The following is a 15354-nucleotide window of genomic DNA, read 5'->3' as shown; positions in this document are numbered from 1 at the left end:
CGCGCGGAAAAGCTGGCGGCGCTGCCGGAGCGGAAAATAGGGGCACCAGCATTAAGGTCAGCGCACAATTCGTTCTGGCTCTCTGACCTCCCCGAGAGTGGCTGTGATACAAGTAAAACCTCAAGAGTTTCCATGCCCGGGCATGCAGATGAGCCCCAAAGAAAAGTAAATAGTTACTGAGCTGCAGCTCGACTAGTGCTAAGTGATCTACGTTTTCGATGAAAAGTAATCTGGGCGGCCATAGTTAATTCGCCTCTCGTGTTTGAGAGCGAAGCCAGCAGTCTTGTGAAAAATTAGACAATTTTTTTCGTGTCAAATTTGTGATTGCCGTAATGTTCTAGGCTTTCTAAGGCCAGACTCTGCCATGATTTAGGGAAGCAGCAGCTGAAAGAACGCAAGATGTCAGCTGTGTTTCCTAAGCTAAGTGAAGGACACATTTGCATGTAAATGGATGGGTTTCAAATGGTTGAGCTTCGCTATGGGCACCTTCAATAAAAACAACTTTCATGAGGGCGTCTTTTTACGACACCAAAGTGATGTTGTGTCTGTTGTGTAGGCTTGCGTGCCAATGTTCTCGCATGCTCACCAACACCGACCAGGAATCTTGTCATCTTTAAATTTTGCGATGTTTGGAATTCGTGCCATTCCCTAGCAACAGCGACTCCACGTCGGGAGTTTGAAAAAGACATCACATTAACATCCACGACTGGGAGTCGAAGCCATTGCTGCGCGAACAAATCAGCTTCAACTGCCGGTGCATGAGAGCCCTAGGTTATCGCCCGCCGCTTTTTTTTGTACACGGTATTTATTGCACTGATTCAATGTTCTAGATATAAGAACTATGTTTAAAGCACGAAGAAAACATTCGCAAATCTAAACAATGCATAATATGACACATATAAACAACCAAGCACGACAAAAGACGCAGCACAGGGCCCATCACTACTACAACCTAATACGATACACCTAAGCAATTATTCACTAGAAAATGGGAACGAAGAGCACATTATTATGAGTGGTTGCCACTGCGGCTCAAATTCGGTCTGGAGGCTAACGAAAAGGGTTCAGTTTAAGCTAAGGACAACGCAGCGAGCCATGGAAAGAAAAATTATAGGTGTAATGTTAAGAGACCGGAAGCGGGCAAATTGGGTGAGGGAACAAACGCGGGTTAATGACATCATAGTCGAAATCAAGAGGAAGAAATGGGCTTGGGCAGGGTATGTAATGCGAAGGAAATATAACCGCTGGTCCTTAAGGGTAACGGAGTGGATACCAAGAGAAGGCAAGCGTAGCAGGGGGCGGCAGAAGGTTAGGTGGGTGGATAAGATTCAGAAGTTTGCAGACATAGGGTGGGCGCAGCTGGCAAAGAACAGGGTTAATTGCAGAGGCATGGGAAAGTCCTTTGCCCAGCAGTGGGCGTGGTCAGGCTGATGTTGATGATGTGGAGGTGGGCCCTGGCATTACTGATGCTCTTGACTGATGCACCTAGTTTGTTTTTACAAAATTCCCGAACTGGATGGTTTATAGGTTTATAGGGGTTTAACGCCCCAAAGCAACTCAGGCTATGAGAGACGTCATTCTCAAACTGGGGCCTCCATATTTCGACATCTATATTTCTCAACGGTATGTCTATTCAGTGCGAAAGAATAACCCATTCCGCCTTCGTAAACCGTTTCCGGTGTCTTCAATGTCTCCTTGGAGTTCCTAACATTGTAGTTGCAGGTTTGTGGTTGTTGCAGCTCCTTACAGAAAACTGACAGAGATTTAGATTCAAGGTCACTGACACGTTTATTGGGAGTGTTTAAATCGCTTTTACGGGTGACATGCATTTCTAGAACTTTATTGGCAGATTCCAGAAGGCCAGCGTTATTTGCCTCCAGAAGCTGGATTGCTTTGCACACTGTTCCCCTCTTGCGCCTTCATCATCGGAATGGCTTCGCCTTGACATCACCACCGAGCAATGAAACACGCCACAGGTGCAACGCAGTTGTACGAAAACGCTTGCAGCAATCGAGTGGCGACGACACCGCTACAAGACAGACATATTCTAGAGCAGTCGAGCAAGGAAGATCTATATGGCGAGGGATAAATTATACTGACGACTCACAACAGAAGTTTTATGCCAATAAGAGTTGGCATACATAGAAAAGGAAATTAGTCAGGGGCTGTTGAGTGTCGTGCAGAGAGATGGACTTAAAAAGATGGCTCCAAAGATATGTTCTCGGCTGGCACGAAAGGTGAATAATCGGGGGGGGGGGGGGGGGATTCGGGAGAACATTTTGCCCTCTGCGGTAACAACTAGGTTGACACCACCGGTGCTGACAAAGACCATGCTTTTGACAATTTTTCTCAAAAGAGAAATTTTACAAAAGAATAGAAAAAATTGCTGGCGCATAGCTTAGCTCTAGTTAACCCTGGTAGAAAGCCGAAAGCTGCATCTCCCTGGCTACGTTTGTGCTCGAGTGACTGGCGGTTTCCATACGTAGGCATACTGACACACCCAGAGCAGTATGCATTTTTTTATTTGTTAATAATCTTGTTTTTTTCGAAACGACATTAAAGGCGCTCACACAAGACAGTATATATTTAATATAGCTTCGGTGATATTTACAACTGTATTATGGTTCGTTGTAGGCGGAGATATAGAACCAAATCCGGTTCCAAACGACGCGCAAACCCTCCATACATTTTCAGAAAGCCAAATTGAAAACGAACTTGCTTTTTTGGGGGAAGGAAATGGCGCAATGTAAGACAGGCGCCTTTTCCTTTTCTTAAAACTAACTTTTTTTCCTTCCCTTATGGCGCGGTTAGGGTGTCCACCGAGATATGCGAGACAGGCCTAATTTATTTGTTTGACCTCTACCTACATTCAAGGTCAAACCTGCGACCGCGCTGACGGCTCAAAAAGCTAACGTAGTGAAGCCTTTCGCTTCAGAAAGAAGCATCAAGGAAGAGTAAGGGTGTACGGAAGCATCATATAAAGACCTGAAGAACTTCAAGAATACTTTTGCCGATTTTAACTTCCGCAAACGAATGATGATATTGAAACATCATCTGCCGAAGTAATTGAAAACTAGCTTGAAGAAGTCCGACTCTGCGTATGGATCTCTTATTTGCTCAAACAATTACTTGTGTGAGCTTGAGTAGTTTTTAACGAGAGCTTCTATAGAATCTACGTATGGTGTGATAAGAGGCAGATGTATTTGTAAGAGTGGCTCTCATCACCATATAAAAAATTTCGGTCGCTTAAATCATATATTAAGGCTGCTTTTTGAGGAGGAATAGTATAATAGGTTAGCAGGAAAAATTGTCAGTGGCTTAGCGCAGCTATGCCAGGGCGTAACGAAAGATGCAGTTCAACTCTGGTTACGCATGTTCTCGAGCTTGTTGTTGGGACTATAACGTTAAGCATTGAAGTATTCGGTGAAATACATTGTTTATTTATTTAATTGCTTTTACAGAGATAAACACAGTCGATGATTGGTAAAGTAACACGCAGTTGTCTCAATGCGGCCTACACAGTATTTGTACTGGTTGGTTTCCCTCAGATAGACACGCTGCTATGCGCCACTTGTTACGCTCCGCGTCTTGTCGCCTCCGCTTGGCAAGACGTTCTTCTCTCTGCTCAGGCGCCTGCGCCGCTCGTTTAGCCTTCTGATGCTCATTCTTTCACTGCAGAGTGGCCAAGGGCCCGGCGATGACTTGTGGGTCCGAAGAATTGATCTTCTCCTGACGGTACCTCCGCATAGCGGCGACTGGAGTCTCCTTTTCCTCACCCATACGAAGCGATTGTGATACACCAAGTCGTATCACCTCAACTTTGATACACACAGCCGCACATACTCAGTTTATGCACACGACCCCACATGTGGCCGCGGCGGCGCCCGAGCTCTGACGTCATGCGCCGCGCCCCAGCTACCCTTCTCCGGTTGTCGCGCATGCGCATTCCCGCGAGGCGCCGGCGGGGGTAGTCGGGCCTAAAGTCACTGGAACGGGAAAAGTACCGCAACCAGCCGCCATATTTGGTCCAGCGCCGCTTGCTGTGCACGCTTATCTCTGCCCATAAGAGCAAGTGCTACGTAATGCTCCGGATTATCTGTGTGCCGGCGGCCGCGAGAAAGAAGCGAGCGGACCATTTATGGCGAGGAATGACCGCGTCACCGCAAAGAATGAATCGGGAACGCGCGCGCGCTGGCCGGCCGGCGCGGCGGCGAGAGAAAACGAATGCGGTACTTTTCCCGTTCCAGTGACTTTAGTGCGGAGTAAAGTCACTGGAACGGGAAAAGTACCGCAACCAGCCGCCATGTTTGGTCCAGCGCCGCTTGCTGTGCACGCTTATCTCTGCCCATAAGAGCAAGTGCTACGTAATGCTCCGGATTATCTGTGTGCCGGCGGCCGCGAGAAAGAAGCGAGCGGACCATTTATGGCGGGGAATGACCGCGTCACCGCGAAGAACGAATCGGGAACGCGCGCGCGCTGGCCGGCCGGCGCGGCGGGCGAGAGAAAACGAATGCGGTACTTTTCCCGTTCCAGTGACTTTAGTGCGGAGTAAAGTCACTGGAACGGGAAAAGTACCGCAACCAGCCGGCATATTTGGTCCAGCGCCGCTTGCTGTGCACGCTTATCTCTGCCCATAAGAGCAAGTGCTACGTAATGCTCCGGATTATCTGTGTGCCGGCGGCCGCGAGAAAGAAGCGAGCGGACCATTTATGGCGGGGAATGACCGCGTCACCGCAAAGAACGAATCGGGAACGCGCGCGCGCTGGCCGGCCAGCGCGGCGGCGAGAGAAAACGAATGCGGTACTTTTCCCGTTCCTGTGACTTCAGTCGGGCCTGCGCGGCTCCTCTCGCGGCGGCGGCGGCGAACTCTGACGTCATGCGCCGCGCACCTGCTGCTTCTCTCTGGTTTCGGGAAGCCGATACTGCATGCGCCTGGGAAGCCTATACTGCATGCGCAGTATCGGCTTCCTAGGCTCGCGGCGAAATGCTCGACTAGGTAGCGTAGTGTTGCAAAAAAAATCTCGAAATAACAGATGCTGCGTAAAGAGGCATCGCAATTACACAAAATATTGGCTGCGGAAACGTACGACAGAATATTTTTTAGTAATGCATGTGAATGTAAATATGAATTGGCCAGACGATGAAGGAGTTTTTGTTAGATTCTTTTGTAATTTTTAAAAAAATTATGGAATACATTTATTTATTGGGGAAATCAATCACCATATAGAGTAAAAATAGCATTACGTCCTCGTTTCAAGTACTCAAGCAGTTAATCCGCAGGCTTTTAACTTTGTTATGATGCCGATAAATCCTTGAGCACATATTTTTCACGCAAAATAAAATTATCTATTGCTTCATCTAGGAAAGTAAAATAACAGTTCCAGCTGTAATAGAAACCACATTCGTCAAAACAAAATATAAAATAACAGATCGAATTGTGTAAAGTCGGTGTAACTTTCAACCTAATGCAGTTTGATCGTTTGTTCGACGAGAATGCTGGGAGGCACAGGTGCGAATATAAGTCAATGGAGCACTCCATTCTGTTCTATCGGCAATCTCGCCTTTGCTATGGTACATCAGGAGATATTATTTGTTCATGACAACGAGAACTATCGTGTACTACTAGCCTGGACAAACCATATTTGCCAGTCTCAGTTAGGAAGCGAGCGAAAAATGTTAGGAGGCAATAGCATGTTCTGTTTAATTTTGGCCGCACCTGTACGTCATTGACCTAATTCGGAGTAATTTCTTTTAGTTCTACGGTGGGTTTTTTTATGATGAAAGAAAACCCAGCGCTCCAGTGATAGCGACACGCCAACCACCGTTATATCACCTTCAATGTTTCCAATATCCATTATTCAGGAGTAAAACAAACTACTAAAACACACACAGTTTGTCTTTCGAGAGAAAGCGAATGGAAAAGGAAAAAGAAAGGTGCCCCGTACACCTGGTTTCCCGATTTTTCAACGGTTATTTACTTCAGCATATTGATAGCGCCGAGCAGTTTGTAAGCTTTCTTGTCTTTTTAGTGATCGGGACAGAAAAAAAAACTTGGATGTACAAACTATGAATTAAGGAAAACAATTAGTTTTCTTTTGGTGAGAAAATCTTCGAAAATTTTGCGATTCCGGTCTTATCCTCGTACTTAGGGTTCATCGCCCACATTGTGTGCGTGAAACCTTGTAGCTTCAAAAGTGACTCAATATTTCGGATGGCAGAAGTGCTCAATGGAGGGCCATTTGTCTCATCGTAAAAGTTGACGCGGCATGTAAAGACACGAACGAAATTAAAGGAACGAACAGAACGAGACGAGCGCCATGACGGGAAGGTGCAGGCGTTGCATGAAATACTGTGATAGTATCATGAAGAAATATTTACCAAGAACAAATACCAGCGCTACACACTGTATTCTCTTCTTGATCATAAGTTATCATACGGTGAAGCGACTCCTAACAAACTGAAGAAATTTTTAAGTAGTGTCGTGTCAATGTGATGACATTTATTGTGCCTGTGTACAATAGCTTTATGCCGCTGTCATATGGGAATCAGCTCAGGATGAAAGTACACATGAGACGCAGAGAAACACATGCAGGAAATATATTTAAGGTGGGTTTTTATACGGATTTGATAATAGAGCTCACTTCTCTCCTCGCCCCTCCCCCATTCATTTACAATTGACATAAACTAGAACTCTTAGTATTGTGTTTGGTAACGCGGGGACATTAACTTAAACACTGGAGTTTTAATGACTGAGCAAACATTCGCTCACAAAGGGTAGGGTACTACGCATTTAGTCAAATAAGGACTGAACTGAACGTTTTTTTTTCTTGAATCAAGCCCAGTTGAGAAATACAAGTAATTTTAAACTTCAGAGCGGACAGTTGAAGTACGGTTTTATTGCTGAAGCTCTAACATTAAAACGCGGACAGGGAGACGACATACACGTACGAGAGCTTATATGTCAATGTCTACCGTCTCTTTGCCAGCGTTCGAATTTTAGCGCTCCCTAATGAGAGTTCAGCGCCAACTAGCCCAATCAATCAACCTAGTTAAGAAAGGGTTCTTTGTGACAATTGTAACAATATTTATATTTGTTCGCGCCCAGCGCCGATCATGTAAAGATAGTCCCGCACGATCAATAACAAGGGTGTGGCCCAGCCAAGCCCCCGCCAGATCTCCTAGATTACCTCATCGCTCGGTGCCGATCGAGCATTGTCTGTGGCCCTGACCTTTCGTGTTTGCGATCAGTGATCACTCAATTCTGGCGCGCCTAGTCTGAGTCCGTTTAATCTGCTAGTACTCAAAGCGCCCACGCGACCTTATCCACCCTGCGGATCAAGGCCGTGTGAATAATGCATGCCCGTGCCGTCTTAGAGAACTTCCGGCTCCTCGGTGTGGGAGACGTTCTGACCATGCAATTCGCTCGTCCCAGGCTCTCTAGATTCGAGGCGTGAACGGATGCGATGCCTAAACGCTACAGGCTGCGTCGGATACTCCTATAGCCCTTTTAGCGTAGGTTCTGATTAACTCGTTCACTTTAGCAACGGAGAATATAGATATCCTTGAGCAGCTATTGACCACCGCGGCATCACGTGGTAACTGAATACTTGATGTTTGGCTGTTGGCCGAGTCATCTAATAATTTATAGACTGTCTCACTAATTAGAAACAATTGGGTCTTGGCTCATTACACTTTATTAGTTGCTTGTCTGTATACGCCCAAATACCTGCTGCAGTTGTGTACTTAAGTGCTCGTGTCAGTTTTGTGTAATCATTGCCATATTTCTTGCTTTTATTGCTGAAATATTTCCTGGTGAGATTGGCAGAGAAATGAGGCCTTTGTGGCCATTTCCTAGAATGTCAACGCATATTTGGGTAATCAGCGCTTGTACAACGATAAGATTATTCGAAAGTTTTTACGAAGAAATTTTTTTCTCGGTTCCCAGTAGCGTCATCGTTATGATTGCTGTAACAAGCCATTCACACAGCTCATTTATCGAGCGTGCCAGAAGGGCCAGTAAAGTGTGGCTCTTCATTATAAAATTGTGACTGCAAATGCAGGCTCCACAATGACAACACAGACTGCGACTGCGTGAAGCATTGGATGCAACAAGCATTTAGCGTCAGTGCTTATTAAAATTATTATGCAGAACTGTTTGTCGGAATTGCGGTCGAAATAGGCAAGGTATTGGACCACTAAAACCTGACGGACTTCGACGTCTCTGCCTCAATTGATCAGATAGTATGTAGGACTCCTGAACCAACATACGGGCTATTGGGGATGTCGCATTGGAGGTTTCAAGGATAATTCTGACCGACAGGGGTCGCTCATGTGCACTGACTTTGCACTACACTCACGAGAGTTCCTTGATTTCACCTGAGTGAAAAAGTGGCTGCCACAGCTGCAATTCCAGGTCGTGACCTGGAGTGGAGCGAGGTCACTAACAGCCGAACGCCAGACACACTGATTCAGCTTGGAGAGAGGAAGGGGGGAGGGAAACTTATATCGTTTCGTCTGCAACTAACGCCAAGCCTTTAAATAACTTAGGCGACCTTTGTTCTTTTTCTTAAGTTGGTTGCGGGCCGGCTCCCTCATGAAAACGCTTCCGGGCAACACCTTTCTCACTTGTCCATGTTTGCGAAAGTTGTAGTTACTAACCGAAACGAATCGATCGCAGCACGCAGGCTCCCTAAAAACCGCATAGTTCACATTTCTGGAGGCTTGACACTGCCTAAATATTAGGATATGTGTAACGAGGGTATTGAAATGTATGATGTCAATTCAAAGGGAGGTGTACGTCTTGTCTTATAGGTGAAACATTAAATGAGATGTAGTTCGGAATCTTTGCCCAGTCACAAATCTTTTGTTCAAGAATTTTACACTTGAACTCCATAGCCTCGTTTCAAACTAATTCATGCAGGTACCTCGGCATTGAGATAATGACCAGTCTAACATGGGCAGATCACATAACAAAATTATGCGCTAGTGCTTCCAGGACACTTGGATTCATCAGGAGATCACTTGCCCTGTCTGCTCGAGCCATCAGAGAACTAGCATATGTAACATATATTCGCAGCAAACTAGAATACGGCTCAACAATAGGGAACCCTCACTAGGCCTACCTGGTTGACTCACTAGAGGCCAACCAAAACCGGGCAGCACGTTTCATCACCTCGCAGTACAAACTTCGGCTCAGTGTTACTGTCATTAAATCATCTCTCGGTCTTAAATCATTAGCGCTTCGCCGAAAAATTTCAATTCTCTGCCTCTTCCACAAACTGTACTTTAACTTTCCAGCACTTCGGTACGATAATCTGGCCGCTTATTCAATTCCTGTAGTATACAACGCTTGCACGGCTCCACCACTGCATTAAACAAATCGTTTCTTCATTGTGAGATTGAATTCTGGAATAACCTACCCGAAAACATTGCAGTTGAGACTAATCCTTCTAACTTTAAGCAGCTACTCATCGAACATTTTCCAGAATAATAAAACTTTCCTATACCCAGTGTCAGCTACGATGCACTGTAAAACGACCAAACACTTTGTTGGACCCGTTCTATTAGTGTAGTGTGTATTTCTGTGCGCTTCTTCACATTTTCTTTGATTGAATATATTAATTTGTTTCTCGTTTACTTTGCCTAGTTTTATCAATTTTGTTTGCCTTTTCATATGTATGACCGTCGGACACTATGTATCACCCCCCCCCCCCCCCCACCCTTATGTAATGTCCCTACGGGACCCTTAAGGGTTAATAAATGATGATGATGATGATGATGATGATGATAATGATGATGATGAGCTGCTCTTGTCGTATAAAGGACCATACTCTACAACACTACCGTTTCTGTTGCAAGACCATACAAGTCCGTTTTAACATTCATAGACATCACGCCTGAGAAAGGATGTTTTTGCACGTCTTGCTTCTTTTCTTGCGCCTAGACTTCTATGGCCACCACTGATTTCCTTTAACGTTTTGTGGTTAACAGCGCTTGATGATCATGGATATCAAGGAAAGTCACTGTTTTACGCTTAAAGCTCATGACAGCACCTTCAGCAAACATAAGTTGGTACCCGCTGCGCCAGTGCAGTGGTTATGGTACTTGGATGTTCACCCAAAAGACGCGGGTTCGGACCCTGTCACAGCGGTTGAATTTAGATGGAGGCAAAATTTTAGATGCCCCTGTACTGTGCGATGTCATTGCATGCAAAGGACCCCAGGTGGTCGAAATTTCTGGAGCCCTCCACTACGGCGTCCCTCAGGCTCAGTCACTTTGGGACGTTAAACCCCCATAAACCAACCAAACCAACATCAGTTGGCATGACAGTGACATTGCGAACGTTGAGTCAAATCGTGCGTTCGTGGGAACCACCAAAAATTATCACATTAAAAAGCTGTATTGTCGGATCCAACTTAAGTCTGCTGTGGAGCTCCGCCCACATTCAGGTCCGCACAGAATTCCTCGACGACCGTAATGTAGTCCAGTGCTAAAACTTTTCTTGTCACCTAAACAAGAAGTTAATGACGAGAAAAAAGTTTGAAGCTCCAGAATATTGATACCTGGCTTCATTCATAAAGTCAAACAGTAAAAAAAAGCTTATTTCGTTTACTTGTGTGACTGGGTAACGGAGTAATACATTACGCCGCGGACTGTGGCCCAGTCTCAACAACTGCAGTATTTTAAAGTTGTATCCTACATTAGGAGATGCCTATGTTAGTTGTGTCAGCTCGAAAGATATTCTAAAATAGAAAGGGCAATGAATGAAAGTTGATGAGCTGGGTTTCATTAAGCTTATCAACCCTGCGCTGGTGTGGTCTAAAAACTGCCCGTCACGGTAGTGTTGCACTTCCTTTCATTTCGCTCTCGTTCAGCTGAATGGAGTAGTACCTTCAAGACTGTTATTGTAAACGGCTGTCATGCACACTCTAAACCAAAATAAAAAGAAACCTATAATCAGGCCTTGTCCTTGAGGGCCGGCTCTGCCGACAGCCTCACCTCATGATTTGAAATGATGCGGTACGTTTTGCTGCATGCGACAGCTGTTTGAAAATGCATTCAACACGTTCTGGTAGATTGCAACGCTATACCTCCAGATATCGAAGAGGAGGCAGTGAGTCTTGCAGAAGTTCTGGGATTTAGGGATATTGAAAACGAAATTAACGCCTCTGCGTAAAGACAAACAAGGAAAGACTAAAGTAATGGTGACGAAAAAGGAGAGCAGGAAAACATTCCATGAACCATCACATTACCGCAGCGGTGGCCAAGTGGTTGAGCATCTGCCTCGTATGCGGGAGGTGCGGGGTTCGATCCCCAGTGCCGCCGGGTACCCACCGGTGATGCAATGGGTACATGCTTTCCCCTGGTCTGGTGCTCGGCTTATCTAGGGTGAAATGCTTGGGAAATGGGTCTCTGACCCCACCTTGAGAAAAAGAAAAAAATACCTTGTGACATGGCGCTCTTTGGCCATAGCTGCCCTTGCGCCATAAAAATCCATAATCATCATCAGCAACCGTCACAAAAATCAAGAACGTAGCTTCGAACAAATAAAAAAATAAAAATGGGTAAGGAGCATGAAATATAAAGGTAAAAAAATAATTTAGCCCCTTTAGTTTACTACACATTTGCCCACCCGTCCGTCTACACGTCCGTTCATCCGTCCGTCCGTCCCTCCCTCCCTCTCACCCGCCCTCCTTCCAATTTTGCTTCTAGCCCTTTTCCAGTATCTATTCTTTAGTACTCTTAGACGGTCGCGCACACAGGGGATACGAGTACCTTAGCCCGTTCGCTGTGCCGCGCTCAAGAGAAACTCCCTAGAGCAATTTTTGCCTTCTCGTTAAATTCAGTTCAATTTATTAATAAAAACGCCAACGTCCTTTTGGAGAGCGAAGCCGGTCTTTCTGCCGGAAACCCCTTGGCTCTTTCTGTTCTGTTGCTCGTCTTACGTCACCAGCCCGGAAGGCCGTGACTGAAACGAAAGCATCGATCGACGATTGGTACACTTTCAACCCCAGCGAGCCTCCCCCAACGTTTCGAAAAGAGAGAAAAACATAAACACATGGGAATCCTTATCGACCGGTCAAATGATTGTTTGGTAGCTGTTGTCCCTATCCCATTGCGGAAATCTGGGTCGTCGTAACAAAACACATTTTATACTTTTCTTTAGCACCGATGGCCTGTGATGGAATTGATTGGTCGTCTTTTTTACGCGTTGTTTTGTAATTTGTGCTTTCCGGAAGATTTAGTGAGTTACAAGAAACAGAAATTCCTTATCAGCGCTGTAAAGGTCTCATAAGAATGCGGTGAAATATTTGTAGTGTCTTAAAAAAAATTATGGTCGATTTGTGTTGTTAGGCTAATTGCAAACCTGGTGCCCTAGGTGTCGATTTTCACTTGAGTTCGGCATTCAGATCCAGTGTTCGTAGATCGCAGTTGTTCGCATACTGTTAATGGGCTAGTTTCTATATATGCGGAATTCTCTATATTCTTATATACCTTGGAGTCTTTCTACCACTCCTGGAGTTGTGGCGCAGTGGTCAAGCGATGCGCCATGCAGGTGCCATCAGAGGACGTCGGTTGCTTGAATTGGATTGCCACTTAGGTTGCTCTTCCCGAGCAGGCTGTCACAATTAACTGAGCTGCCGCCTGGCAGAGTGGGCAGGTGAGCAGCCAGCCTAAAAAACTGGCTTCAGACAGACAGACAGACAGACAGACAGACAGACAGACAGACAGACAGACAGACAGACAGACAGACAGACAGACAGACAGACAGACAGACAGACAGACAGACAGACAGACAGACAGACAGACAGACAGACAGACAGACAGACAGACAGACAGACAGACAGACAGACAGACAGACAGACAGACAGACAGACAGACAGACAGACAGACAGACAGACAGACAGACAGACAGACAGACAGACAGACAGACAGACAGACAGACAGACAGACAGACAGACAGACAGACAGACAGACAGACAGACAGACAGACAGACAGACAGACAGACAGACAGACAGACATTGGCTAATTGTAGCGAACGGCCACTATATGTGCTAGCGCGCTAAAACTTAGCAGTAGCAGTAGCGGCGGCTTCCCCGAATATAAGTGGTCAAACACACACACACACACACACACACACACACACACACACACACACACACACACACACACACACACACACACACACACACACACACACACACACACACACACACACACACACACACACACACACACACACACACACACACACACACACACACACACACACACACACACACACACACACACACACACACACACGCACGCACGCACGCACGCACGCGCACGCGCACACGCACACGCACAGACGTGGTTTCGCTCAATGGGCCAAGTAACGTATGCGTCTTGATAAAATTCTTCATGATTATACGCAAATAAGCTGTTCTTAGAAATTCAGCTGTTATAGTCTAGATGCCCAGGTTTCACACTACCGTTGTCGTCGTCCGTCTTGCATGCACTACTCCGCAGAGGAAAAAGATAGCTCGCACACAGGGGCAGCGATTGTCTGCGTCTTCATGTCCATGTTTCGTGTTTCCTTCGCGCTATTTTTTCTACATCATGCAAGATGTGTAGGTAAATGCATGTTTACAAAATTATCGGCTCAAAGCACAACCACACCATGACTACTGCACCATAGATCCCACCCTCTGCGGAAGGCCAGCCTGGGCCACTGAGTTTGAATCGGAGGATGTGCGTTACCCTGCAGCGATGCAGAGTGCAGTTACCCTGAGACACGAATCCGCCAAATAATTCATGGGCTGCTGCGGGCATTTCTGTGTGACCAGTTGCAGTATAACCATAGTCCAGTGGAAATGCTGTTGTCATGAGCAGCTTCAGCATTGTGTTAGTCATATTGTGAAGCAGCTAGCGCTGATCCCACTTCGTACCTCGAAGGTGAGCGGCCGCAGCGTCTAATCAGAAATATTCCGAACCTTTAGATCCACGTTGTATTCAGAAAAAAAATATTCAGTTTCTAGCGGGATTTTAACGGTCTTTGGCGAAAACAGACACCTATCACTTCTTCCCTCACTATACTGTTGTTGCGCGGGAAGCCTCAACAGCAGTTTAATTCAGCAGCAGTCGTCTGGAGTGAAACGGGAGGTTACGTGAAACGCAGTTCACCCTCTAGCTCGTTTAATTATCCCGCCATGTGCTGTGAATTTATAATTTTTTTTACTCTTCCGAACGTGATCGAATGATTGATTCCTTGCTATCGTTCGTCGAGCAACAATTTATAGCGTAGCTCTTAAGCAATCGTTATTGACTTTCGTGGTGGCGTCGGCACGATCTTGTAACCAAAGGGTGGTGACCATGGGAACCAACCGATATGTGATAGGTTCCCGTCAATAAAGTGCGGTGTCTATATAAACGTAACGCAAAAAAAAACATGACGCAGTACATCCAGATATTTCTCATTAAATGAGAAAAAATTGTTGTTGCGACTCATGACCAAAAAACACCCTTTTGCGTAATTTATGACCATAACAGTGGGAAATGCCGCCATTTTGGACTAAGCCACTTAGGGAAGCGGCTATGGTGAGTGAGCGACTGTTTAGGCCTTTCAAACAGCCAAAGAGACCACATTTTATTTATTTGAACCTCAAGAGTACCTGGCGGGACATAACATGCGGGGTGCGCGCAAGAACAGCGGATAACAATAAATGCTACATGATAATCATGACGATGACATGACTTCCTCGATGGCAGTCCTGAAATGGGCTTGATCAGGGATTAGTGCTAAGTCGCAAGGAAGGTCATTCCAGTCGCGAGCTGTGTGGACAAAAAATGATTTCTGAAATGTAGTAGTGCGGGCACGATGCGGGATGACGCTGTTTGGATGGGGTGTGCGGGGTGTTCGACGTACTGGTAGAATGAGCTTGCTGTCACAGGGTGAACAATAGAAAAACCTGTGATAAAGGCAGAGACGTGAAATTCGGCCACGAGAAGCGAGAGAAGGAAGTTTTAGTTAGAACTTCAAGGCGGATATGCTAGAGTATCGCGAGTAGTTTGAAAGAATAAAGCGAGTGGCCCGATTCTGAACAGATTCACGGGCTGATATTGATATGAGCAGATATTCTGAACACTCTTTCTGGTTAGAAAAGATATCCGGGTAACGAAGCAGCACTAAAAGTAGCTGTAACGACCCACGGGACTAGCACCGGCGACCTGCCGAAGAACGCGAGAAGTGCCAGCACGGACCAACATACGTGCTACGCAGAATTCTAGAACGTTCTTCTCGGCTCGGTTCCTAAGCCGTTCGCCGATGCCGCTGCTCCGTGGGCGACAGCGACCTGATTGCAACAAATGTG

This window comes from Amblyomma americanum, chromosome 6, assembly GCF_052857255.1.
Source record: "Amblyomma americanum isolate KBUSLIRL-KWMA chromosome 6, ASM5285725v1, whole genome shotgun sequence".
NCBI lineage: Eukaryota > Metazoa > Arthropoda > Arachnida > Ixodida > Ixodidae > Amblyomma > Amblyomma americanum.
The sequence above is the reverse complement of the archived record's forward strand: the minus strand, read 5'-3'. Positions refer to the sequence as shown.